The following is a 27185-nucleotide window of genomic DNA, read 5'->3' as shown; positions in this document are numbered from 1 at the left end:
TTTTTTGGAGAGAGGAAGCATTTGCATATCTTGGCACATTGACAGTTGTTCAGCAACCGTACATTTCATTTGGCTTGGCAAACATTGGTCTTGACATGATGACTATGACGTTGACTGACTATTATTGACTGTTACACACTGCTGCCATTACTACTTGATACACATGTCGAACATCAAATTTTGACAGAATTGCATTTACACAGATAACACTATTCAATTACACAGTAGTACTTAATGTGGATGAAAGATGGGTGAGTGTGTTTTGCGTGTTTTCCCTCCCTAATCCCAAATAATTGGTACCGACCTATCTCCTAAATATTATTTTACTTGTTTGTTGTGGCTTGCACTGACACCCATAAATATTATAGGTTTACTGTTATTTGTGTATTGTAATAGCTAATATGAGAATTATCTGATATCATTTGTGTGTTTGTTATAATTTGTATGTTTAGTGTAAGAACATTGAGAATAATTTTGTAAAAGCAACTGTGTGTGCATTCAAACTGTTGTTCATGCCTGCACCTGTTCAACATGATGGGTGCCACTTCGAAATGTTTAATTTCTGCTGATAAACTCTGATGATGAATACTTGCACTTGTTCCACATGATGGGTGCCACTTGGAAATGTTTAATTTGTGCTAATGAACTCTGATGAACTGTCTGATTAGTGATAGTGAATATTATGGACTGTTACTTGCACTTGTTCAACATGATGGGTGCCACTTGGAAATGTTTAATTTCTGCTGATAAACTCTGATGAACTGTCTGATCAGTGATAGTGAATATTATGGACTGTTACTTGCACTTGTTCAACATGATGGGTGCCACTTGGAAATGTTTAATTTCTGCTGATAAACTCTGATGAACTGTCTGATCAGTGATAGTGAATATTATGGACTGTTACCTGCACTTGTTTAAAATGATGGGTGCCACTTAGAAATGTTTAATTTCTGCTGATGAACTCTGATGAACTGTCTAATTAGTGATAGTGAATATTATGGACTGTTACCTGCACTTGTTTAAAATGATGGGTGCCACTTAGAAATGTTTAATTTCTGCTGATGAACTCTGATGAACTGTCTAATTAGTGATAGTGAATATTATGGACTGTTACCTGCACTTGTTTAAAATGATGGGTGCCACTTAGAAATGTTTAATTTCTGCTGATGAACTCTGATGAACTGTCTAATTAGTGATAGTGAATATTATGGACTGTTACCTGCACCTGTTCAACATTGCTGGGTGCCACTGATGGAACTGTTTCTACTGAAATAATTTCACTTGTTGCTGTCTGCACCTGCTCAACATTGCTGGGTGCCACTGATGGAACTGCTTCTACTGACATAATGTCACTTGTTGCTGTCTGCACCTGCTCGCCATTTCTGGGTGCCACTGTTGGAGCTGTTTAAATACTGCTGATGAAATGTTATGAGACTGCTATTTGTACCTGTTGACCATTACTGGGTGCTACTGCTAGAACTGTCAACTACTCTGAGGAGTGCTACTTGTTTATTGAACTATTGAAAGGATTTTATGTGAATATTTGTATAAACTGATTTTTTGTGTATTTACTGTTTATGAAATGTTATGAGACTCTTACCTACACCTATTCGTCATTGCTGGTGCCATTGATTGAATGATACTTGTGTAAACTATTATGTAAAATCACATGTATGAAAGCATTTGTATTCCTTACTGTATTTTATATATTAGGTTATTGAAGGGTCAGTGCAAAGCCAAAATTTATCTAGTTATGTGATATTTACTTATTAATATTATCTTTTATTTTTGTTTGTATTTTTTTTGGACGAATTTGGTGGTATTTGCACCACCAATGCTGGCAAAAATACCATCAAATTCTAGCCCGTGGAGGAGGGGCATATGAAAGGTGGCTACACTGAGTCACAGCGCCAGAGATTGCGCCAAAGAGCATTATTCAGCCGCCTCCACTGGCAGTGCTTGTTCAGAAGTTGTGGTGGCTAGTGCTTTGCTGAGAGGATGTTGATAGCTGTATTATTTGAGGCCATGTCGTGTGCAGTTGTTTTGATGGGCTAGACAGCAGATGTTGTTCGAATGGAGATGTTGTAATGATCAGAGTGTATTTTTAGTCAATATATATGAAGGTAAAAAACATTTTTTTTTTTAATTTCCTAACTAACAATGCCTCTTGGTCACAGGTTCAGTCAACAAGGCATCTGGCTTGTGTTCATGTATTAGACTGTGATTCGGGTTTCTATGTGCAATTATAGTATTTCAGTTTTATTTAATTAATTCAGTGTAAATGGTATTTAAAATATCTTGTCTTATTGAGGAAGAACCGTGCCAGATGTGTACGTTGAGTCACACTTCCACACACAGAACAGTTACACTTGTGCTTTGTAGTTCGTAGTTGTTGTTTCGTAGCTTTTATAGTTGCTGGGGACTTAATTCATTAATTGTGTTAACGGAAGTTTCCTTTCATTCTTTGTTGTTATTCTATGCAGTCAGATTGCGTACTAATACTACTCAGGGCCAACCGGTTACGAGACTGCGTAACCGGACAGACAGCGACTAAAATTAAAATTATTTGCATTCTATTTAATTAAGCCTCCATGCAAGGTTTACTATCGAAATTTCGAGAGAGCACTTCCCGGGAAGTGTCGGACAACCTATTACTTCATCCCACATATATCTCGCGAAATGAGTACGGTGAGAAAATTCGAGCTAATGGCAGTTGCTTACTAATAATCATTCTTCCCACGCGCCATTCACTAACGGAAGAGGGAAGGCGGGATCAGTTAGCGGTACCCTTCAGCACACACCGTTAGGTGGCTTGCGGAGTATGATGTAGATGAAGATGTAGAACGATGGATGAATGAAAGAATACTCGTGGTCTGCCAGCAACAACGCCATTCCACATGGTTACATCAGCTCCGCCATACTTCGCTGTAGGCAGTCTACATGCGCTCTGATGCCGCTATGGGACAACACACGAGTTACCAGCCCGACACACACATTTCAGTCTACCCACTGCTCTTTGCGGTCATTCTTTTCACTACTGCAGGCTCTCTGGTGATATTCCTGCCTGTGGAAATTTCCAACAGTTGTCGTAGCGCTCCATGATATTGACGTATCTTGCTTAGGGGCTGTAGGGAGAAAATTGGTGACAGTCTTCAAGTTAGTTACATGTTTAGTCGTCTGGCCAAAGAGATTGTGAGCTGTTGGTTGGAAACCCAGTAAGACAGACAGCGATCGACGATCTAATCTACCAGCCAGCTGCGTATTTTTTTCTATGAAGAAAGACGCCAGACGACTGGGCCAAGAAGCTGCTCGACACGGGAGTGGCAGGGGCTGGTGAAGTGGAGCGAAATGGCGCTAAATAATGCAGCAACGAGCTGGCACTCGACACCCCGGGGAGTACATTTCATTTGTGCGGGGGAGCTCGCGTTCCTGTTCGGGCTGACCTCAGGGGTGCAGTGCTAGAGATTCAGAAGCGTACCTGCGTGCGCGAGCTGAGGTGCAGCTAGCAGCCAGGAGGTACGGCTTGAGTTGAGACTAGGCAGCGCTGCCGGTGTGCAAAACGATTCGAGCCGACCGTTAGCTGAAGCGTTGGAGCCTTCTCATTTCGCATCTTGCCTTTTTGAAGCGGATACAACTTCCACACCGAATGTTTTGCATATTGCACGGACGCAAGAAAAAAGGTCGCAGCACCTAGAAGAAGTTGTGCAAGATAAACGAAAGTTGGTGGGCGTGTTTCTAAATCTGTAAGATGATGTAGATTCAAATTCCGCGCCATTCGCATAAGAGAGCGCTACTAGCGCCGCTGTGAGGATGCAAATTAGGTTCGCTTTAAATACATGCTGTAACGGTCGTGATCGTTAATTGCATTTGAAATTGGACGTGGTGAGTTCATTTTAGTCAAGAACGCCTTTAACGCGACGAAACCGCCTTTATCAACACCTCATCGAGTTTGAACGAGATCGTGTAATAGGGCTACGACAATCTGGATGTTCCTTTTGCAGAAAGCCATGGCAGGAATGAAGCCAAATACATGATGGATGCGATAGGCGAGGCGGAGGGCGTGGCGTTCAAGCATTTGGATAGTAGGTGGGGGGAGGGGGCGGAAATCCAGGTGGGATGGGCATAGCAGCGAATCGGGCGGATGAAGTATTTATAAGTGTGGAAGATGGTGGAGGAGTCCAGACCCCATGTGCGGCCAGAGAGGAGTTTGAGGAGGCGGAGTCGGGAACGTGCCTTGGCTTGGGTCGTCTGGAGATGGGGCTCCAGGAAAGGCGACGGTCAACGGTCACACCAAATTACTTGAGGGTGGGGGTGAGGTGAATAGGACGGCCATAGGTGGTGACATAAAAATCAAGGAGGTGGAAGGAAGGGGTGGTTTTGTCTACAATGATTGCCTGGGTTTTGGAAGGATTGACCTTGAGCAGCCACTGGTTACACCAAGTGGTGAACCGGTCAAGATGGGATTGGAGAAAGTGCTGAGAGCGTTGCAAGGTGGGGGCGAGGGCAAGGATGACGGTGTCATCGGCGTACTGGAGAAGGTAGATGGGGGGGGGGGGGGGAGGGGGTGTAGCCGGCGGCATGTCCGTCGTATATAGAAGGTAGAGAAGAGAAAAGAGGACGGAAGCTTGGGGCACACCATCGGAGGGGTGGAAGATGTAGGAATCCGTGTTATGGATGGTGACATAGGAACGAAGAGGTTCTCCGCTCCGTCTTATATAGTGCGCTGACGGTACTGCCGCGCATGCGTTGAAGTCGCGGAGAGTCGCAGAGACAGAAGGACCATACCGCACAGTGGCAGCGCCCTCGCTGGTGGAACTGCAAGACTCAGCTGCCGCCGGTATTGTCGCTGGCCTCAGTTATCGAAATCTTCTGGCGTCTTCGTCACGAGCAAATTTCGGAGATGTTGGGATTCCACGCGTTATTCAGTTGGTAAACACTGTCACGGTTCATTAGATTTTCCGCAATGCGTATTTCAATGGCTTCTTTGATAATGGAGTCCCAAAAGGCTGTTGCTGTGGTCAAAATCGAAGTTTTGTCATACTCCATTGAATGTCCGTTGGAAATACAATGTTCCGCAACTGCAGACTTACTGGGTTGAAGTAGGCGAGTGCAACGTTGATGTTCCACACAACGCTCTTCCACTGTACGCCTTGTCTGTCCTACATAGGCCACACCACACTGACACGGTATTTTGTAAATTCCCGCCTTTCGCAGTTACAAATCATCCTTCACCGATCCCAGCAGATCCGAAATCTTAGAAGGTGGACGAAAAACCACTTTCACATGAAAATTATTAAGAATCCTCGCTATTTTGAGGGAATTATTTCCAACGAAGGGAATAAAAGCTAGGGACTTGCTTGGCGCGTTCTCCTCTTTACCCACTTCCTGGTTCCTGGATTTAGTTGTGATGTGTCGACAGAAGTGCCGACACAGTGTGGTTTGAGGGGACTGCAATGCACGCTATAAGCTCACGAAGGATGGCGTGAGGTCTGAAACAGGATACGTAATGAATGCTATAAAGAAAAGTACGTAGCTGCTGGAACACTTAACTTTAATCCATCCTTGTTGTACATCGCTATTAACGATACAAGTGAGACTCTGTATATTCAGGCAATAAACTACTAATGGCGCCTTGCTAGGTCGTAGCCATTGACTTAGCTGAAGGCTATTCTAACTATCTGCTCTGCAAACGAGCGAGGCTTCGCCAGTGTGCATCGCTAGCTACGTCGTCCGTATAACTGGGTTGAGTGCTAGTCCGTCGCTCGAGACCTGCCGTGTGGTGGTGCTCGGTCTGCGATCACTAACAGTGGCGACACGCGGGTCCGACACGTACTAATGGACCGCAGCCGATTTAAAGCTACCACCTAGCAAGTGTGGTGTCTGGCGGTGACACCACATTCCTCCCCCGCAAATCGGCGAACGGTCGTGTTATAAGGCTTCCGCCCGCCGTGGGGAGGACCCCATGTTGACGTATGCGATGAGGTGGGGAGCCTAACAACAGGCGAGGCTGTGCCACCCGCACCCTGCCATTCGGTCCGAGGGGAGCTAGGAAACGCCTGAAAACCTAGTCCAGGGTGCACGTCAACATGCGGTGTATGCGCCCGTAAAGAGACAGGAGGGGCCGAAGGGTCGACCTCCATTGCGTCGGGGTACCCGACGCGCGAAGACGCCATGTGGGCCGGAGCGGGCAAGAGTTCCATGGCGGAGGACAGCTGGTCACGCGAAGCGATCGGCGGCGCGTGACCCAGGGAGGCGCTTGGCAGTTGCAGCGAAGCGTCCACTGCGGGCGGCGCCGGCGGGAGACCAAGCGGCGGCGGCGGCGGCGGCGGCGGCGGCGGCGACGCGTCGCCATGGGGCAAAATGGAAGGCAGCGTCGGTAACACCTGGGGATGAGGCAAGCCAGTAGATGGGTCCCCAGGGCGCTGACCGGACGGGAGAACAAGCGGCGGCGGCGGCGGCTGCTGCTGCTGATGCGGCGGCGGCGGCGCGTCGCCATGGGGCAAAATGGAAGGCATCGTCGGTAACACCTGGGGCTGAGGCGAGCCAGTAGATGGGTCCCCAGGGCGCTGACCGGACGGCACCGTCGCTGAAAGCAGACGGGGAGCGGCAGATCCCATGCAACGACAGAGGCGCAGCTGATTGAGATGCCGACGCACCTCACCAGAGGCCCCCAAAACCAAATACATCGCGCTGCCGATGCAGCGAAGAATGCGCCCTGCGAGCCAACGCCGTGAACCTCGATAGTTGCGATAGAATACAACGTCGCCTGGAGCAAAAGCAGGAGTCTGCCGCTGCACAGGAACCTGATACGGCGGATGCAGCAAAGACGTCAAGGTTCGTTGAGGACGACCGTGGAGCAACTCAGCCGGCGAGCGACCATCTCGGGGCTGAGAGCGATACGAAGACAAAAAGAACAACAATGCGTCCTCCCGAGAATGCGACTCTTTTAACTTCAACATCTGTGACTTGAAAGTCCGGACCAATCGTTCAGCGGCACCGTTTGACTGAGGCGAACACGGCGCGGATGTCAGATGTTGAATACCATTGGCCTTGCAGAAAGACTGAAATTCTGCAGACATGAATTGTGGGCCATTGTCGGAAACAATAGTCCGCAGAAGACCTTCAATGCAAAAGATAGCAGACAACGCTTGGATGGTGGCAGATGACGTCGTGGAAGACATCCGGACAACAAAAGGAAAATTACTGAAGGCATCTACCACAACCAACCATCTAGCATTCCAAAATGGACCAGCAAAATCGATGTGCAAGCGTTGCCAAGGGGAAGTGGCTTTTGGCCATGCAAAGAATTTCCGCGGCGGTGCGGATTGTTGTTCGGCACACGCCATGCAAGAAGAGCGCATATTCGTAATCGCAGCATCGCAAGTTGTTTCGTTCGCACTATACCCCAATGTCCTTGGTGAAGAAGCCGTATGACAGAGGACTGGAACGAACGTGGGACCACGACTCTGGACTGATCATTATCAGAACGCAACAACAAAACACCACGTCGTACAAAAAGTCTCTCCTTGTGAGCAAAAAATCGGCGAACCAGCGGATCCTCAATCCGCGACTTCGACAAGGGCCATTGAGTAGCAACAAAACGCAAAACGGTAGCAAGGACAGGGTCAGCAGCTGTGGCTGTAGCTACACGACGAAAATCAATCGGAAACGATTCGACCACGTCATCGGTTTCCGAATCAATGAACATGCAAGCAAGTTCGGAAGAATCGAATGCTCTATCCTCAGCAACAGGCAAACGGGACAACGCGTCGGCGTTTCCGTGCTTAGCAGTGGACCGATACAAGATATCGTAGCGGTACTGCGAGAGGAAAATAGACCAGCGAATGAATTTCTGCGCTGTACGTGGAGGTACAGGCTTGTTCGGATGAAAAAGCGATGTCAAAGGTTTGTGGTCTGTGATGATGGTAAAGTGACGACCATACAAGAAATCATGAAACTTAGTAACACCAAATACGAGAGCCAAAGCTTCTTTCTCGATTTGTGAATAATTTCTTTGCACTGACGAGAGCAATTTTGACTCAAAGGCAATAGAGCGATCATGCGATCCATCTTTGTGCGCAAGCACAGCACCGATCCCGAAATCCGATGCATCCACCATCAACAAAAGGGGCTTATGGGGATCGAATGGCGTAAGGCAAGTATTGGAAAGCAACGCCGATTTCAACTGGCGAAAAGCGCGTTCGCATTCCATCGTCCAGACGAACGGAACACCTTTACGGCGTAATCGATGAAGCGGAGCTCAAATGGAAGAGGCATGCGGGACAAAGTTATGATAATAGTTAATTTTTCCCACCACACTCTATAGCTGCTTCAAATTCTGCAGCGAAGGCAAGTCTTGTATGGCACGGAGGTGCTCTGGACTGGGATGTACGCCTTGGGCATTAATTACATGTCCCAAATATGGTAAGTCACGAGCAAAAAACACACATTTGTCCTTCCGCAAGCGAAGACCATGTTGTCGCAATACCTGAAATAATGTTCGAAGATTTGCTAAATGTTCATCTGCTGTCTTTCTGGAGATCACAATATCGTCCAGATAGTTCGCAGCAGTAGGGACCGACGCATAAACAGTTTGTAAATATTGCTGAAACAATGCAGGGGTGGATGCACACCCGAATGGCAGTCTTTTGAATCGGTACAAACCAAGATGCGTGTTAACCACCAAGACGTGCTGGGATTCGGCGTCCACTGGTATTTGCAAGTACGCATCTGCTAGGTCCAACTTCGAAAAGTATTTACCTGGGCACAGTTTATCAAAAAGATCTTCCGGGCGGGGTAAAGGAAAAGTTGCAATCACTAGTTGTGGATTCACTGTTGCCTTGAAGTCCACACAAAGTCTCAATTTTCCGGAAGGTTTTGGCAAAATTACTAATGGTGAGGCCCAGAGAGAAGCCTGCACATGTTCAATTACACCTTGTGATTCTAAATCGTGTAATGTTCTTGCGACCTCATCACGCAATGCGTGGGGAACGTTGGCGCTCTGAAAAATTTTGGTTGCGCGTTTACTTTCAGTTCCAAATGTGCTTCATAGTTCTTAGCGCAACCAAGGCCCGGTGCAAAAATGTCTGCAAATTCTTCACATAGACGAGAAACACTGGCGGAAGGCACAGTCTGGTTCACTGAGAGGACCTGATTGACTATTGACAAGTTAAACAACTGAAATAAATCTAAACGAAACAAGTTCACTGCAGTAGAAGAACGAAGAACGTAAAATGACACAAGTTTTGTTTGTCCCTTGTATGTTGCAAGAAGAGTGCACTGTCCTAACACAGGGACCTGCTGTCCTGAATAACCATGTAACTTAACAGTTGCAGCACACAACGGAGGTTTGCCCAGTTGTTTGTACGTGTCGTGATTGATCAATGAAACTGCAGCTCCGGTATCGAGCTGGAATGGTATCACTTTGCCTTCAAAGTCCAAGTCTACAAAAAGTTTATTGTCCTGCCGACGACAAGAGCGACTTTCTAGTGCAATTTGAACTGATACAGGTACATAAGCACTTGCGACCTGACGAGATTTCCGGCGACGTCGACGCACACTTTTTGTGGGACGAACACAGTCACTGTTAGAAAGAGTGGCACTGGGCGGAGTGGAATTAACTACATGAATGTCCATGGGTGAAGGTTCACGAGCCTGAGTATTCTTGGTTCGATTCTGGCGCGAAGCAAAGGGCCTGGAATCGTTGTGAGTGGCCGATCTGAGCTTTTTCTGGCAAACACTCTGAACATGTCCTTTTTTATGACAGAAAAAGCAAATAGCTTGGCGTGACGGGCAATTCTCACGCGAATGTCTAGTAGCACACCGCGGGCATGATTTCACTGCATTTGCGTGCTTGCGCGGCACACGTGGCTGCGCGGACGTGCGCGAGGGCTGTTCACAGTTCCGTGCAGCTCGCCCGGCGGGCCGGTTAATGTGACACACAGCTGGCGAAGTTGCAAATGCTTCCTGAGCAAAGTCAAGTGTGTCGTGCCTATCCAATATGTCTATCACTTGTTGAAGGGAGGGATTGACTAGTTTCAAAATTTGCTCCCGTATACGAACATCAGAAACGTTCTGTGCAATTGCATCACGCACCATAGTATCTGAATAAGGGAGTCCACATTCACACTCAAAAGCACAATCGCTAGTAAGGCCTTGCAAATTTGCAACCCACTCCCGATTAGTTTGACCGGCCGTACGTTTTGTACGAAAGAAAGTATACCTTTTCCAACTACATTAACTGATTCCTTGAAATAGGCATCTAAAGCAGACAAAATTTCTTCGTAGGACAGAGTTGCTACGTCGCGTCGAGGAAACAATTTCACTATCACACGGTACGTGTGCACGCCGACACAAGACAAAAAGTGAGGATGCCGCTCGTTACCTTGAAGTCTGTAGGCGGCGAGATGAAATCCAAACTGGCGTGACCACTCCGTCCATGTCTCCAGAGCCGCTTCATAGGGACGAAATGGGGGTGCAACTGCATGTTGTGGCTGCGGTAGCGGTGAAGCGGCGGCTGCCGCATCGTTTTGCAGTGCACGTTGACCCTGAACGAGCTGTCCAAGGGCATCCAATAACGCCTGCGTCTGCTGATTCTGCAAGCGATAAAATTCGGACAGTACATCTGGAGATTGTGGCGAAGCCATGACAAGTAAATTAGTGCAATACGAAAGCGAAATCCACTTTTAAGCCTCGTCGCCATATGATGTGTCGACAGAAGTACCGACACAGTGTGGTTTGAGGGGACCGCAATGCACGCTATAAGCTCACGAAGGATGGCGTGAGGTCTGAAACAGGATACGTAATGAATGCTGTAAAGAAAAGTACGTAGCTGCTGGAATACTTAACTGTAATCCATGCTTGTTGTACATCGCTGTTGACGATACAAGTGAGACTCTGTATATTCAGGCAATAAACTACTAATGGCGCCTTGCTAGGTCGTAGCCATTGACTTAGCTGAAGGCTATTCTAACTATCTGCTCTGCAAATGAGCGAGGCTTCGTCAGTGTGCATCGCTTGCTACGTCGTCCGTACAACTGGGTTGAGTGCTAGTCCGTCTCTCGAGACCTGCCGTGTGGTGGCGCTCGGTCTGCGATCACTAACAGTGGCGACACGCGGGTCCGACATGTACTAATGGACCGCGGCCGATTTAAAGCTACCACCTAGCAAGTGTGGTGTCTGGCGGTGACACCACAAGTTGATAAGGCCCTGTTAATTTGCCGGGTCGAGTATCCATTGTCTCTGAACACCGTCCTTAAATGTGCAAGTTACTTAGGCAAATTCTCTGCGTCCGACACCGTATGCACCCTGTGCACAAGGGTTTTAAGCACACTCATGATTTGGGATGGGTGATGGCAACTTGAAGAATGCAAGTACAAATCAGTGTGAGTGGGATGAATAACGCGCGGAATCCCGTCGTCTCCGAAATTTGCTCTAGACGAAGACACCAGAAGACTTCGATAGCTGCGGCCAGCGACAATACCGACGGCAGCTGAGTCTTGCAGTTCCACAAGCGAGGGCGCTGCCGCTGGGCGGTGTGGTCCTTCTGTCTCCGCGACTTCAACGCATGCGCGGCAGTACCATCAGCGCACTATATAAGACGGAGCGGAGAACGTCTTCGTCAGTCCTTGGTCGGCTCACCTGAAGATGGATGGCAGTTGTCCAGCCGAAATATCGTGCAATGAAGTTTACGACGACCGCCTGCAATCCCAAAATCTCTTTGAACAGTTGATTCGCCGGAAAAATTTTAAATTTTACATCAAACATTACGTCGTTCGGTGCGGATTAAATTCACTTCTCATCGTCGATAACTAACTTTTCCTCCAAGCAGAAAGCGACAGGCGTCTTTTACTACGTCTTGACACAATTTATCACTTTCAACGAGAAAGGTGCAGCGGCATAATTTAAAATGGATTATAATTACTGCTTATCTGCGGTGTATGTAGGACGAGAACTCACCGTATCGTACATCTAAGTTTATTCGGACGAACTTTACAATTATTAGGTATCTCTTTCGGTATTACTTTTGTCTTAAAAATTTGTTAAGTCAAACTTAATTTGTTTTTGCTAATGTCAGATGTGTGCCTATTGATTGTTATTCGTTCCATGTAACTTAGTAACCTAATAATTTTAGTAGTTTTTCTAGTAAAAAGCACTGAAGTGAAACTGAATTCAATGTGCAATAATTTTCACAGTAGAAAGCTAAGGGAAATAGTATCTGATTACTTTCAGTTCTTTTAGCAATTGCTTGCATTACGTATTATTGATTTTTTAGTAATAAGAAATATTCTATTTTATTTATTTTATTTTACCTTATTGTAATACATTGACATTAGTGGTATTCACACGTTTTGATCTCCCGTTTGCATGTCTAGAAGTCTCTTGCAATGGATTATGGAATCTTTCATTCGAAGCGTTACTGAAATATGCAAGCTGTAATGTGGGAGCCATTAAGTCAGCTAGCTTCGACCAATCACAGCAGAGTAGATAAATTTTCGTTGGTAGTGTTTTGACAGCGGGAAATATTTAAACTGGATAGTTTTGTGCTGAATAAAGTTTGTTCACACGCAAGAACTTATCATATTGGATTATTCCAGAGCCGTTAAGAAACTTGTCAGCTGTGCTGATGAATATTAATAATTGTTCTACTACTAGTGGGGCGACTATTCGGTTAATTCTGGGCATAGTCAAATTTTATAAATGTTTGTAGTTTTTTCAGCATAAAATACAAAAGACCTTTTACTCCTTTCGTCAGTAAACGACTAGGTTCCCTCTCCATTCCTATTCTCCAGATTTCTCTGTCGTTAATCTAATCTACTAAAACTTTGTTAGATTTTTCTTGTGTAAACACGTCTATTACTGATAGGTTGATTATTAAAGTCGGAAATCTGTTTCGTTATAGGTGTGTGTATGGCAAACCATCACACAGTATGCAGATTCTGTGGTGTGCTGCTTGCATTGTGTGATTGAGAACTGGGGGTGGTACCCGAGGGGCAGCACCCAACAACCTACTAAATTTAGGAGACATAACAGGAAGTCAGGTCATAACCATGTGATCGGAAGTGTCCCCATCTTGAATCTGTAGAGTAGATATTTTTGATAGCGGCTGTTGTTGTATACTTAGAAGTAGTTCAAAGTGTCGTAATGGCTTCTATGAAAGTGCTGACCATTCCTTAGCAATCAGGGAAGAAGACCAGACCAGCAGATGAACGCTATAGTTGGTGATCATTATTAGAGAACCTGGGCAATCTTCCTACTAACATTGGTAACATAAACTTCACAGAAAATGTCGTACTCCTTAGCAAGAAAAATTTAAATATGCCTGCTCTGATTACAGAACAGTTTCTTGACGACATTATATTGGTTAATGTCTGGGATAAAGTGGACCATCAAGAATAAAGAGAGAATCGACGGTCTGCAATGCTGAAGGAGGAAATGTGTAGTGCATTTGTTATCTACTTGGCCAATCCTCCAATTTCATCTGTGCAAGACACAGCGTCGAGATGAAATCACCATTACTCCTACATGGAAATGATAACGGGACAACGAGAAGGATATTAGAAAAAATCGATACGGAACAATTGGAAAACATTTCTGGGAAGTATAAATATCCTGTGGCTGTACTATATGAAATGGAATTGGCTCATGTTATAACAGCTGTAATTATGAAAGAGATGACTGGTATATTGCAGCATTTTAGGGCAGACATTTATAATTACATAACATCAAACCAACGATAACACAGTTGAATGAGCTCTAATTGTGAATACATATAACAAATTTATATGTCAAGTCACAAGCACAGGAGTGACCCTCTTATCGATTTTATAAATTGCCCTGATATGTGTTTACGAGAAACTTTTGTTTCCTTAGTTAAAGAACATTGTATTACCATACTGGAAGCTATGATTTACAACTATAGGAGGTGTGGTGTGTTTACCTTGTGGGAGATTAAGTGTGTTAAATGCCGACAAACAGTAATTACAGTGTGCTCCACCATACTCTGTGCCAATTGCTTCTATACGGTGTAAACTACTGAACAGCTTGCGGTACTGTTGCTGTTTTGCGTGGAACTGTGTTTTACAGTATGTTTAGTGGGGCGATAAGAATACAGGAAAGTTGACTGGTGTGCAATTAAACGTTCCACCCAATCATGACTGAGGGAAGGTTATAAACCATACCTGAAATGTATTCTCAGTTGCGAATACGGACAACCATCAGCTGTGTAATGGAATGATGTGAAAATTTGTGCCAGACTGGGACTCGAAAATGGATTTCACGCTTGTAACATAGGCCTTACTATGAGGCTATCCAAGCGCGATTCACGGCCAGACCCTAACTTCCACAAGTCGTCAATCACCTGTCTACAACCTCTCCTCGTAAATTCATTATGTATATTCCTGTATAGGGCAGACATTTTAACTGAAAGTCACTTGCCCGGTATCGGCGGATAAATACGATACTGCATGAATGCGTGTCCGTAGGAATTTTGCATCGTACTTCGGAACAACACAGGCACTCCATACCGTGATTATAAGCTATGTCCATCTGCCTTTAGTTTTAATTATTTACCTATAATTTGTGTGGAAAATGTTAACACAGATTCTAACAAGTGCAACATATTAAACAATAAATTAAGGCTGCGGAAATCTATTTTTGTGAGTCCAGGAAATTGTTTTCCACAATACCGTCAAATATAGATATTGCTGAATTAGGATTGGTTGTAATATTACTCCATAGGTCTTAAGTACAAGATCCGATGTATCAAACAGACTTAAACCACTCCCTTTTATATCAATACTCATTTAAATTCAGTTAGTGTGCTTTGCGAGTGCATAAGAAAACTATAAACCAAGCTCGAGGTCAACAGATGCAAACTGGAATATTTGGTGAAACGATCGCTACGAGGGAAGAACATAAACGGATATTGGAACAAACCATTGCACATGTGCAACCAAGGCTTACCTATCACTTTAAACACAATGTATGGAAGAATCGATATGATTGGGGAATACAAGATATCAGTATGCACTGTAAATATCACTGGAAAGTGACCAAATGTGGGAGTACTTGCAGAAAGTTACGGATTCAAGGATATTTTCGATATTAAAGGATACACGAAATACAAGTTTGTAGAACACCATTTCCATCTGAATCTGTTTAAAAAGGATTGTTACACTGTATCTATATGTTGGAGACTTCCCGAACCTCAAGATGTCAACCTTGAATAGCACCTAAATGTTGGTCGTCGGAAGTACAATAAACCTTGTTTCTTGCAAACGTGAAAAGTAATTTAAAGTCTATAGTTGAAAGCACAGCAACCCCCGTTTCTGAAAAATATTTGAAAGTAGGTAACTGAAAGCATGATGTGCCTCATTTCTTACCAATTTGAGTCCTAAATCGTGAGGCAGTAAGCTGTCGTATTTTTTGGAAATGATTTTTGTTTCAATTTATGTAATTATTTAACCAAGATTCTGTGTTCTGTGTTGCCCCCACATTACAGACAAGATTATGATCAAGTAATGGAAGGCTGCATGAGCCTCAAAACCTAAATGACAGCTACTCACCAATTTATACAGTGTAAATTCATTTGGTGCATCGATCGAACTACAAGAACAAAGACGGCAGAGCAGGAGATCAGAGGGTGAACAACCATTGTAAAATCTTTGGGATGCAGAGACCAAGCTAGTAGAGCAAAATGGTGGCTTTGGTGTACACAGATTAAACTACGAGAACAAGATGGTGTCTCTGGGATAATGAGATTGTAATGCAAGAATGAAGATGGCAGCTCTGAGGTGCAGAGCTTGTATTACAAGAACAAGATGGTGCTTCTGACGTACAAAGATCGAACTAGCAGATTAGGTGGCAGATCTAGTGAACAGGTATCGAACTACAGCCACATATATGGTGGCTCTGGGATGCAGTGAGTGTGTGTGTGTGTGTGTGTGTGTGTGCGCGCGCATCTGTGCCAACTCGCATGCTGCTGCTCTCCTCGCTTCAGCCCTGTGCCTTCATGTAGGCAACATGGGTGTGTGACATTTCTGGGACAGTACTAGGGATGGTATGGTACTAAGCTTATAAACTGTGAGCCAGAAGGCCCACAGCGTTGGAAAAATGCTACACTCCTCTCCGACCTCACTGTTAGTGATAGAAGGTGCTGCTGGCTCCCCATTTATACAGATACTCACTATTGCCACCTAGAATAACTCGGAAAGTATGATAGTAGCTGGAAAGTTTGTGGGCCAAATGTAGCATGGGACAAAGTGACCAATGATATGACGTTGGTGTTTCGTTGCTAGGTGGGGTCGCGTCAGAGATAGGTAGGTCAACTTTTTTTTTTTTTTTTAATGGGATGCTATTGTTTGGTACTTATTTTCTGATAGCGGCTATCGAGACGAATTGAATGATGTGTAACAGTAAGGTCTTTGAAGGTCAACGAAGGTAAAAAATGTGGCATGAACGTCCATCTATAGAAGGTGTTCGAAGTGATGACCATTGGTATCAGTGCAGTGCTGCAATCTTGTTATCATGTATCGAGTGGTATTCCTTATCACATCTGGCCGAGCGGTTCTAGGAATTTCAGTCTGGAACCGCGCTACCGCTACGGTCGCAGGTTCGAATCCTGCCTCGGGCATGGATGTGAGTGATGTCCTTAGGTTAGTTAGGTTTAAGTAGTTCTAAGTTCTAGGGGACTGATGACCACAGATGTTAAGTCCCGTAGTGCTCAGAGCCATTTGAACCATTTGAACCTTATCACATGGGCACTTATCGAATCACATGCTCTGACAATTCTCTCTCGTATATCGTGCAAATAATAAATATTCGCCGAATACGGAGTATCCATCTAACGTGCCATGGACATGTAAACACCATTCGACCGTTTCCCATTACAACACTAATAGGAACAGTAAGATTAGTATCGTCGAATCAAGCGAATGAGAAAGATGTATTCCTTCGAAGAACAAGTAGATATATTTCTCATTTACGGAGAATGCCAACGAAATTCAGTGAGAGCTAAAGACTTATACGCTGAAAGATATCCTCAAAGTACTCAACCTACATGTCGTACATTTAAATATGTGTATGATAAACTGAGAACAACTATATCTTTAACGCATCGGAAACATATCCTGCAAAGGAAAGTTACTAACAAGGAAACGGAAATTGATACTCTTGCCACTGTGGTTCGAGATCCTTGTTTTAGTTCGTGCCAAATCGCAAGACAATCTGGCATGAACCAGAGTAGTGTTGTTCGTGTTCTGCATCACCATAAATATCATCCTTACCATATCAGTCTCCAACAAGAATTAACTGGTTCGGATTGTATGCGGCGCATTGAATTCTGCCGATGGGCTCCACTTCAGATTCAGACGGATGACACATTTATTAATTTGATTTTATTTAGTGACAAGGCTACATTCACGAACCATGGAAATGTTAATTTCCATATCATGCATTATTGGGCAACTGAAAATCCATGTTGGCTGCGGTAAGTTGCACCCCAAAAACCGTGGTCGGTGACTGTATGTGTGGGATTTTGGAGGACTGAATTATAGGCCCCTATTTCATCGAAGGAAATCTTAGTGGTAGGAAGTACACCACATTCCGGCAAGAAACATTAGGTCTGTTATGAGAAGAAATACCTTTAGGAACAAGGAACAGAATGTGGTATCAACACGATGAGTATCCTGCAGATTTTTCGCTGATGACTAGAAGTGAGTTGCAGACACAATTCCCAAATCGTTGGATTGGACGCGGAGGAGATGTGTCGTGGCCGGCTCGTTCGCCAGACATGACGCCTCTGAATTTTTTTGTGGCGATTCGTAAAAGACGTTGTTTATAAAGATGTTCCAACTTCACCTGAAGATATGCGAGAGAGAATTGTCAGAGCATGTGCTTCGATAAGTGCCGATGTGATAAGGAATACCACTCAGTCCATGATACGAAGATTGTAGCACTGCATTGATACCAATTGTCATCACTTCGAACACCTTCTGTACATGGACGTTCATGTCACCTCTTTTACCTTCGTTGAGCTTCAAAGATATTACTGTTACACATCACTGGATTCGTCTCAATAGTCGCTATCAGAAAATAAGTGCCAAACTATAGCATCCCATTTAAAAAAACCAAGTTGACCTTCATATCTCTGAAGCGACCCCACCTAGCAACAAAAAACCAGTGTCATATTATGGCCCCCATTGTCCCACGGAACGTTTGGCCAACAAGCTTTTCAGCTGTCATATTTTCGGAGTTATTCTTGGTGGCAATAGCTAGGGAACCACCCTGTATATTAACGCAATTGTGTTTTCGTATGGGCTCCATAATGTGTTTATTACATGGACTGGTTACCGTCCTTTCTTTTTTATGATTCACAGTTTGTCTCTGTCAACTTTACCAAAGGCTTTTTCCTGATCAACAAATGCTAAGTACGTCTCCCAATTAAATTCTGCATGTTTTTCAGTTATTTGTTTTATCATGAATACTGTTGCGGCCACAGGTAGTAAGTGTTGTTTCATGCAGTGGAGAATGGCAAAACACAGGCACACCAGCGACCGAGGCGTTGCAAAGTAAGCGAGGCACAGATAGCCTTGCTCACAGTAGCAGTCTACCAACAAGCTGATGCAAGGACGCACACAGACCGAGCGCTGAGCGAAGCCTGGAGAGTGCTGAGTAAGGGGAAGTGAGGCCAGCACGCTAAGTTACGCTGCAATATACTGCGGAAATGATAACAAAAAGCTACCACCGAGGGTAAAAACCGTCCCCCTGCAGCATATAAATAGTGAGCGCAGGCAGCAACATACAGAAGCCATTAGGAAACAGTTCGGATCTGAGGACGGACGTGGTCCGTGTCCGCATGTTCAGTCTTCGTAGGTGACGATTCCGGAAGTCTGTTCCAGCTCGCAGGAGTCATCCGTTCGCCGCCAGATGTCAACTTCAGCTCTGGGGGCCGGCCCGAATTCGGTTGGCACCATGGCTGACTAACTACAGCGAGAACTTCCAGCAGGACCGGCCGCAGCGCGGTCTTGGGCACAGGCGCCGCTGGGGACTGACGCCCGGACCTCATGGCAACCCGGCCCCACGGCGCTTGGTACGTCCATGACGGCACCTCGCGGACATCGCGACTGACGGCTTCCTAGCCGCCGGTGGAGCAGGGGTCGGCAGCTGACCTCACGGCGACGCGGCTGAGTTCATCTCAACCACAGGGCATCCTGGCTTCAGCGGAGCACTGGTGGCCTGAGACTCAGAGTGCGATCAGCGGCGCGCGTTGCGAGCCCTGTCGGAGAATCTACACAGCAGCAGCCAGGCGGAGGGATCCGCAGGGCTGGGCAGCGACGATGAGGGAGAAATTGTAAGGAAAGTTCAATAAATAATTGTAAAACTCCACGCTGTGTCAGTCTTTGGCGCAGCCACTATGTCTGCTGCTAACAAGTGGTGCAGAAATCGTAACGAGTGGCCATCTGTCATAACAATAGTTTATGTGTTGTCAGTCTTCCTCTAGTGAAACCCATTTGTTCTTTGCTTTATAAACACTCTGATATTACTTTCAGTCTACTGTTCAGGATATTAACATAAGCGTTTTAAGCTGTTCACATGGTTCAAATGGCTCTGAGCACTATGGGACTTAACATCGATGGTCATCAGTCCCCTAGAACTTAGAACTACTCAAAGCTAACTAACCTAAGGACAGCACACAACACCCAGTCATCACGAGGCAGAGAAATTCCCTGACCCCGCCGGGAATCGAACCCGGGAACCCGGGCGCGGGAAGCGAGAACGCTACCGCACGACCACGAGCTGCGGACTTTTAAGCTGTCTCCAGCAAGCTAATCCCCTTATAATTCTGGCAGTTACTTCTGTCTCCTTTTTTGTTCAACGATTAAACATTTGGTATGACAGTTTTCTTGCTCACACGTACTGAACAGATGTAGCAGTCTTGGTGGAGAGAAATTTCACTGTACTTTAGCAGTTCGTTGTTGATGCTGTCCATGCCTCTAGCTTTCCTATATTTTAAGGCCATCATGGTATGCGTCACTACTTCTTTCATAAGTGGCCAACATCTCGCGATTTATAAATAGAAGATGTGGCGGAGGCTTTGATGACCTCGAAAAACAGGACTGGTACGGCCACCGACAGCATCAACAATGAACTGCTAAAACACCGTTGAACATCTAAGCACTGCATATTGATGAATCTTCAAAGTAATTATTCAAAAGAGAAAAAAGTCAATTTTGAATTTAGTGGCTTTATTTGAGCAAGTTCATCAACGTCCATAACTCAAAGGCTTCATAATAGTGATGGGATGCAGAGCCGACAATTAAAGTTTAAGGTTCCTTGAGCATCGTGGTTGTTATACGCAGAGCATGAGCTCCAGCTGGACGAGGTTCAGGCATGAAACTGGCCGTGGTCAATTCAGAGAAACCGTTCAAGCAGTCGTATGTTTTTATGTCACTTACTCGCATATAACACAAGTGAAAGTTACATGAGGGGACGCATTAGGAGTTGTTGAGCATCACAGGCCACCGTCCTTTACTAAGTGAATCTTAAAATAATTCCGAAACCTAAAGTGGACACATACATTCCAAGCTTAGCAGAATTTATTACATAGCCAGCAAACACCAATATCCGATAAAATACTCTCTTCTGCAGAGAGGCTCATATTATTAAAGAGATTATCCCTGGCGTTATTGACAAAATGAACGCTGACAAGCAGCTGCCATATAGATGTCAACCCAGCAAACAGAACAGTCTGAAATGGAAGTGACTGTGATTTGATCAACGCTTGTTATATAACCGACAGTACCACGTGAGATAGCCAGTTCTAGGGAGAAATGGGTTTTAAATACCCGTTCCTGTTCTTCCCTAAATAACTTGAGGTGAAAGCGTAAATTATTCGTCAAACAAGGTACGGGCGATGTCTCTCTCCACGCTTGCCCAATTCGAGCAAGTGCTCCATCTCCAATCATTAGTACACTGAAGGAACTTTACACTCTTTTGAATAGTTATTCATTATTCCATGAACCTGTTTTCAAACCTTTTCAGGTTTGTCTTCAGATTGTTTTTTGGATGTTACATCACTATTTTTAGCGTTATTTTCTGGATGTTACATAATTATTTCTAGCATTATCTACATCTACATCTACATTTATACTCCGCAAGCCACCCAACGGCGTGTGGCGGAGGGCACTTTACGTGCCACTGTCATTACCTCCCTTTTCTGTTCCAGTCTCGTATGGTTCGCGGGGAGAACGACTGTCTGAAAGCCTCCGTGCGCGCTCGAATCTCTCTAACTTTACATTCGTGATCTCCTCGGGAGGTATAAGTAGGGGGAAGCAATATATTCGATACCTCTTCCAGAAACGCACCCTCTCGAAACCTGGCGAGCAAGCTACACCGCGATGCAGAGCGCCTCTCTTGCAGAGTCTGCCACTTGAGTTTGCTAAACATCTCCGTAACGCTATCACGGTTACCAAATAACCCTATGACGAAACGCGCTGCTCTTCTTTGGATCTTCTCTATCTCCTCCCTCAACCCGATCTGGTACGGATCCCACACTGATGAGCAATACTCAAGTATAGGTCGAACGAGTGTTTTGTAAGACACCTCCTTTGTTGATGGACTACATTTTCTAAAGACTCTTCCAATGAATCTCAACCTGGTACCCGCCTTACCAACAATTAATTTTATATGATCATTCCACTTCAAATCGTTCCGCACGCATACTCCCAGATATTTTACAGAAGTAACTGCTACCAGTGTTTGTTCCGCTATCATATAATCATACAATAAAGGACCCTTTTTTCTATGTATTCGCAATACATTACATTTGTCTACGTTAAGGGTCAGTTGCCACTCCCTGCACCAAGTGCCTATCCGCTGCAGATCTTCCTGCATTTCGCTACAATTTTCTAATACCAAACTCCTCTGTATACTACAGCATCATCCGCGAAAAGCCGCATGGAACTTCCGACACTATCTACTAGGTCATTTATATATATTGTGAAAAGCAATGGTCCCATAACACTCCCCTGTGGCACGCCAGAGGTTACTTTAACGTCTGTAGACGTCTCTCCATTGATAACAACATGCTAAAAACTCTTCAATCCAGCCACACAGCTGGTCTGATATTCCGTAAGCTCTTACTTTGTTTACCAGGCGACAGTGTGGAACTGTATCGAACGCGTTCCGGAAGTCAAGGAAAATAGCATCTACCTGGGAGCCTGTATCTAATATTTTCTGGGTCTCATGAACAAATAAAGCGAGTTGGGTCTCACACGATCGCTGTTACCGGAATCCATGTTGATTCCTACAGAGTAGATTCTGGGTTTCCAGGAATGATATGATACGCGAGCAAAAAACATGTTCTAAAATTCTACAACAGATCGACGTCAGAGATATAGGTCTATAGTTTTGCGCATCTGCTCGACGACCCTTCTTGAAGACTGGGACTACCTGTGCTCTTTTCCAATCATTTGGAACCTTCCGTTCCTCTGGAGACTTGCGGTAGACGGCTGTTAGAAGGGGGGCAAGTTCTTTCGCGTACTCTGTGTAGAATCGAATTGGTATCCCGTCAGGTCCAGTTGACTTTCCTCTGTTGAGTGATTCCAGTTGCTTTTCTACTCCTTGGACACTTATTTCTATGTCAGCCATTTTTTCGTTTGTGCGAGGATTTAGAGAAGGAACTGCAGTGCGATCTTCCTCTGTGAAACAGCTTTGGAAAAAGGTGTTTAGTATTTCAGCTTTACGCGTGTCATCCTCTGTTTCAATGCCATCATCATCCCGGAGTGTCTGGATATGCTGTTTCGAGCCACTTACTGATTTAACATAAGACCAGAACTTCCTAGGATTTTCTGTCAAGTCGGTACATAGAATTTTACTTTCGAATTCACTGAACGCTTCACGCATAGCCCTCCTTACGCTTTGACATCGTTTAGCTTCTGTTTGTCTGAGAGGTTTTGGCTGCGTTTACACTTGGAGTGAAGCTCTCTCTGCTTTCGCAGTAGTTTCCTAACTTTGTTGTTGAACCGCGGTGGATTTTTCCCGTCCCTCACAGTTTTACTCGGCACGTACCTGTCTAACAACGTATTTTACGATCGCCTTGAACTTTTTCCATAAACACTCAACATTGTCAGTGTCGGAACAGAAATTTTCGTTTTGATCTGTTAGGTAGTCTGAAATCTGCCTTCTATTACTCTTGCTAAACAGATAAACCTTCCTCCCTTTTTTTATATTCCTATTTAACTTCCATATTCAGGGATGCTGCAACGGCCTTATGATCACTGATTCCCTGTTCTGCAGAGTCGAAAAGTTCGGGTCTGTTTGTTATCAGTAGGTCCAAGATGTTATCTCCACGAGTCGGTTCTCTGTTTAATTGCTCGAGGTAATTTTAGGATAGTGCACTCAGTATAATGTCACTCGATGTTCTGTCCCTAGCACCCGTCCTAAACATCTGAGTGTCCCAGTCTACATCTGGTAAACTGAAATCTCCACCTAAGACTATAACATGCTGAGAAAATTTATGTGAAATGTATTCCAAATTTTCTCTCAGTTGTTCTGCCACTAATGCAGCTGAGTCGGGAGATCGGTAAAAGGAGCCAACTATTAACCTAGCTCGGTTGTTGAGCGTAACCTCCACCCATAATAATTCACAGGAACTATCCACTTCTACTTCACCACAGGATAAACTACAACTAACTGCGACAAACACTCCACCACCGGTTGGATGCAATCTATTCTTTCTAAACACCGTCTGTGCCTTTGTAAAAATTTCGGCAGAATTTATCTCTGGCTTCAGCCAGCTTTCTGTACCTATAACGATTTCAGCTTCGGTGCTTTCTATCAGCGCTTGAAGTTCCGGTACTTTACCAATGCAGCTTCGACAGTTTACAATTACAATACCGATTGCTGCTTGGCCCCCGCATGTACTGACTTTGCCCCGCACCCTTTGAGGCTGCTGCCCTTTCTGTACTTGCCCGAGGCCATCGAACCTAAAAAGCCGCCCAGTCCACGCCACACAACCCCTGCTACCCGTGTAGCCGCTTGCTGCGTGTAGTGGACTCCTGACCTATCCAGCGGAACCCGAAACCCCACCACCGTATGGCGCAAGTCGAGGAATCTGCAACCCACACGGTCGCAGAACCGTCTCAGCCTCTGATTCAGACCCTCCACTCGGCTCTGTACCAAAGGTCCGCAGTCAGTCCTGTCGACGATGCTGCAGATGGTGAGCTCTGCTTTCATCCCGCTAGCGAGACTGGCAGTCTTCACCAAATCAGATAGCCGCCGGAAGCCAGAGAGGATTTCCTCCGATCAATAGCGACACACATCATTGGTGCCGACATGAGCGACCACCTGCAGATGGGTGCGCCCTGTACCCTTCATGGCATCCGGAAGGACCCTTTCCACATCTGGAATGACTCCCCCCAGTATGCACACGGAGTGCACATTGGTTTTCTTCCCCTCTCTTGCTGCTAAGTACATCATTATTACTAGCATTATTTCTAGTATTAAGCTAGAAATAATTATGTAACATCCAGAAAACCGGTTCATGGAATAATAAATAACTATTCCAAAAACTCACTGGTTGGAGTTTTATGTTTTTACATATCTTCTATGTTGTCATCAGTCTTCTGACTGGTTTGACGCGGTCCGCCACGAATTGCTCTCCTGTGCTAATCTCTTCATCTCAGAACAGCACTAGCAACCTACGTTCTCGTCTGCAGGATGTATTCCAGTCTCTGTCTTCCTCTATAGTTTTTACCCTCTACGGCACCCTCTTTTATCATGGAAGTTATTCCCTAATGTCTTAACAGATCTCTATCATCTTGTCCCTTCTTCTTGTCAGTGTTTTCCATGTACTCTTTTCCTCGCTGACTCTCCGGAGAACCTCCTCATCCCTTACCTTATCAGTCCACCTAGTTTTCAACATTCTTCTGCAGCACCACATTTCAGATTCTTCGATTCTCTTCTCTTCCAGTTTTCCCACAATCCATGTTTCACTACCTTACAGTGCTGTGCTCCTACACATTCAAGAAATTTATTCCTGACATTAAGGTCTATGTTTCATGTTAGTAGACTTCTCTTGGCCAGAAATGCGCTTTTTGCCATGCAAGTCTGCTCCTTATGGCCTCCTTGCTCCGTCCATCTTGTGTTATTTTTCTGCCTAGGTAACAGAATTCACTAACGTCATCTACTTCATGATCAATCTTAATGTTAAGTTTCTCGCTGTTTTCATTTCTACTACTTCTCATTACTTTCATCTTTCCTCTACTTACTCTCAACCCATATTCCGTACTTATTAGACTGTGCCTCCCATTCAGAAGATCCTGCAGTCCTTCATCGGTTTCATTGAGGATTGTACTGTCATCAGCGAATCTTATCAGCGAGAACCTGTCACCTAAATGTTAATTATACCCTTGAACCATTCTTTTATTTCCGTTATTCCTTCTTCGATGTATAGATTGAACAGTAGGGGCGAGAGACCACATCCCTATCTTACACCCTTTTTAATCCGAGCCTTTCGTACTTGGTCTTCCACTCTTAATGTTCCCTCTTGGCTCTTGTACATATTGTATATTACCCGTCTTTCCCTATAGCTTACTCCTGCTTTTCACAGAATTTCGAACATCTTGCACCATTTTACATTGTCGAAAGCTTTTTCCAGGTCTACAAATCCTAAGAGAAGTCTCGATTTTTCTTTAGTCTTCCTTCCATTATCAGCCTCAACGTCGAAATTGCCTCTCTTGTGCCCTTACCTTTCCTAAAGCCAAACTGATTTCACCTAACACATTCTCAATTTTCTTTTACATTCACCTATATGTTATAATTGTCAGCAATTTGGATGCATGAGCTGTTAGCTGATTGTACTGTAGTTCTCGCACTTGTCAGCTCTTGCAGTCTTCGGAAATGTGCAGATGAAATTTTTCCGAAAGTCAGATGGTATGTCACCAGACTCATACATTCTACAAACCAACAAGAAAAGAGTCGTTTCGGTGCCACTTCCCCCAAGGATTTTAGAAATTGTGATGGAATGTTATCTCCCCTCATGGCCTAGCTCTTTTAAATTCTGATTCTAATATTGGATATTCTTTTCTATATCAACTCCTGTCTCTTCATCCCTCACGTCATCAGACAGCCTTCCCCATGATAGACCCTTCAATGTACTCTTTTCATCTGTCCGCTCTGTTCTCCGCATTTGACGGTAGTATGCCCACTGCACTATTAATCGTAGTACCCTTGCTTTTAATTTCACCGAAGGCTGTTTTTACTTTTCTATATGCTGAACCAGTCCTTCAGACAATCATTCCCTTTTCGATTTTTTTCACGTTCTTCATGCAACCATTTCGCATTAGCTTCTGTGCACTTCCTGTTTATTTGATCCCTAAGTAACTTGCATTTCTGTATTCCCGAATTTCCCTGCACATTTTTGTACTTCCTTGTTTCATCGATCAGCTGAAGAATTTCTTCGCAGTTAACTTCCTTGTTCCTATATTTTCCTTCCTAACTTCTGTGATTGCCCTATTTAGAGATGTTCATTCCTCTTCAACTGTACTGCTTAGTGTGCCTTAACGCACTATCTATATCGCCAGAGAACTTCAAGCGCACGTCTTCATTCTTTAGTACTTACGTGTCCCACTTCTTTATGCACTGATTCTTCCTGACCAGTCTCTTAAATTTCAGCCTACTCTTCATCATTACTAAATTGTGAACTGAGTCTATCTACTTTCGGAATATGTGTCTAACCATGACGTAATCTAATTTAGATCTTCCCGTATCTCTGTGTCTTTTCCAAAATATCTCCTCCTCTTGCGATTCTTGAAGAGAGTATTCGCTGTTACTAACTGAAATTTATTGCAGAGATCAGTTAGTCAACATTTCCGGACTGCCGAGTCCTGCAGTCTCATTGTGCAGACACGTTTGGATGGCGCCGACGGTCGCCGGTCGCGTCCAGGTAGGCTGACTAGCGCCGAGGAGACGCCGCTGCAATGGCCAAAGCATTGAAGACCGGCAATAAATTAGGGGATGGGCCCTTGTTTGATAGGAAGTCGATGTGACGACTGTGAGCGTTCTGCGAATTTCTGTGGGACAGGTCACTGGCGCCCGGATGTCCAGTCTCTGGTACAAACACATATTTGTGAAGGCACGAGGCTTACAGCGAGTTTATGGCCGTTCTTTGGAAACTTCGAAAT

This window comes from Schistocerca serialis, chromosome 1 (genome assembly GCF_023864345.2).
Source record: "Schistocerca serialis cubense isolate TAMUIC-IGC-003099 chromosome 1, iqSchSeri2.2, whole genome shotgun sequence".
Classification (NCBI taxonomy): Eukaryota; Metazoa; Arthropoda; class Insecta; order Orthoptera; family Acrididae; genus Schistocerca; species Schistocerca serialis.
This window is presented reverse-complemented; position numbering follows the sequence as displayed.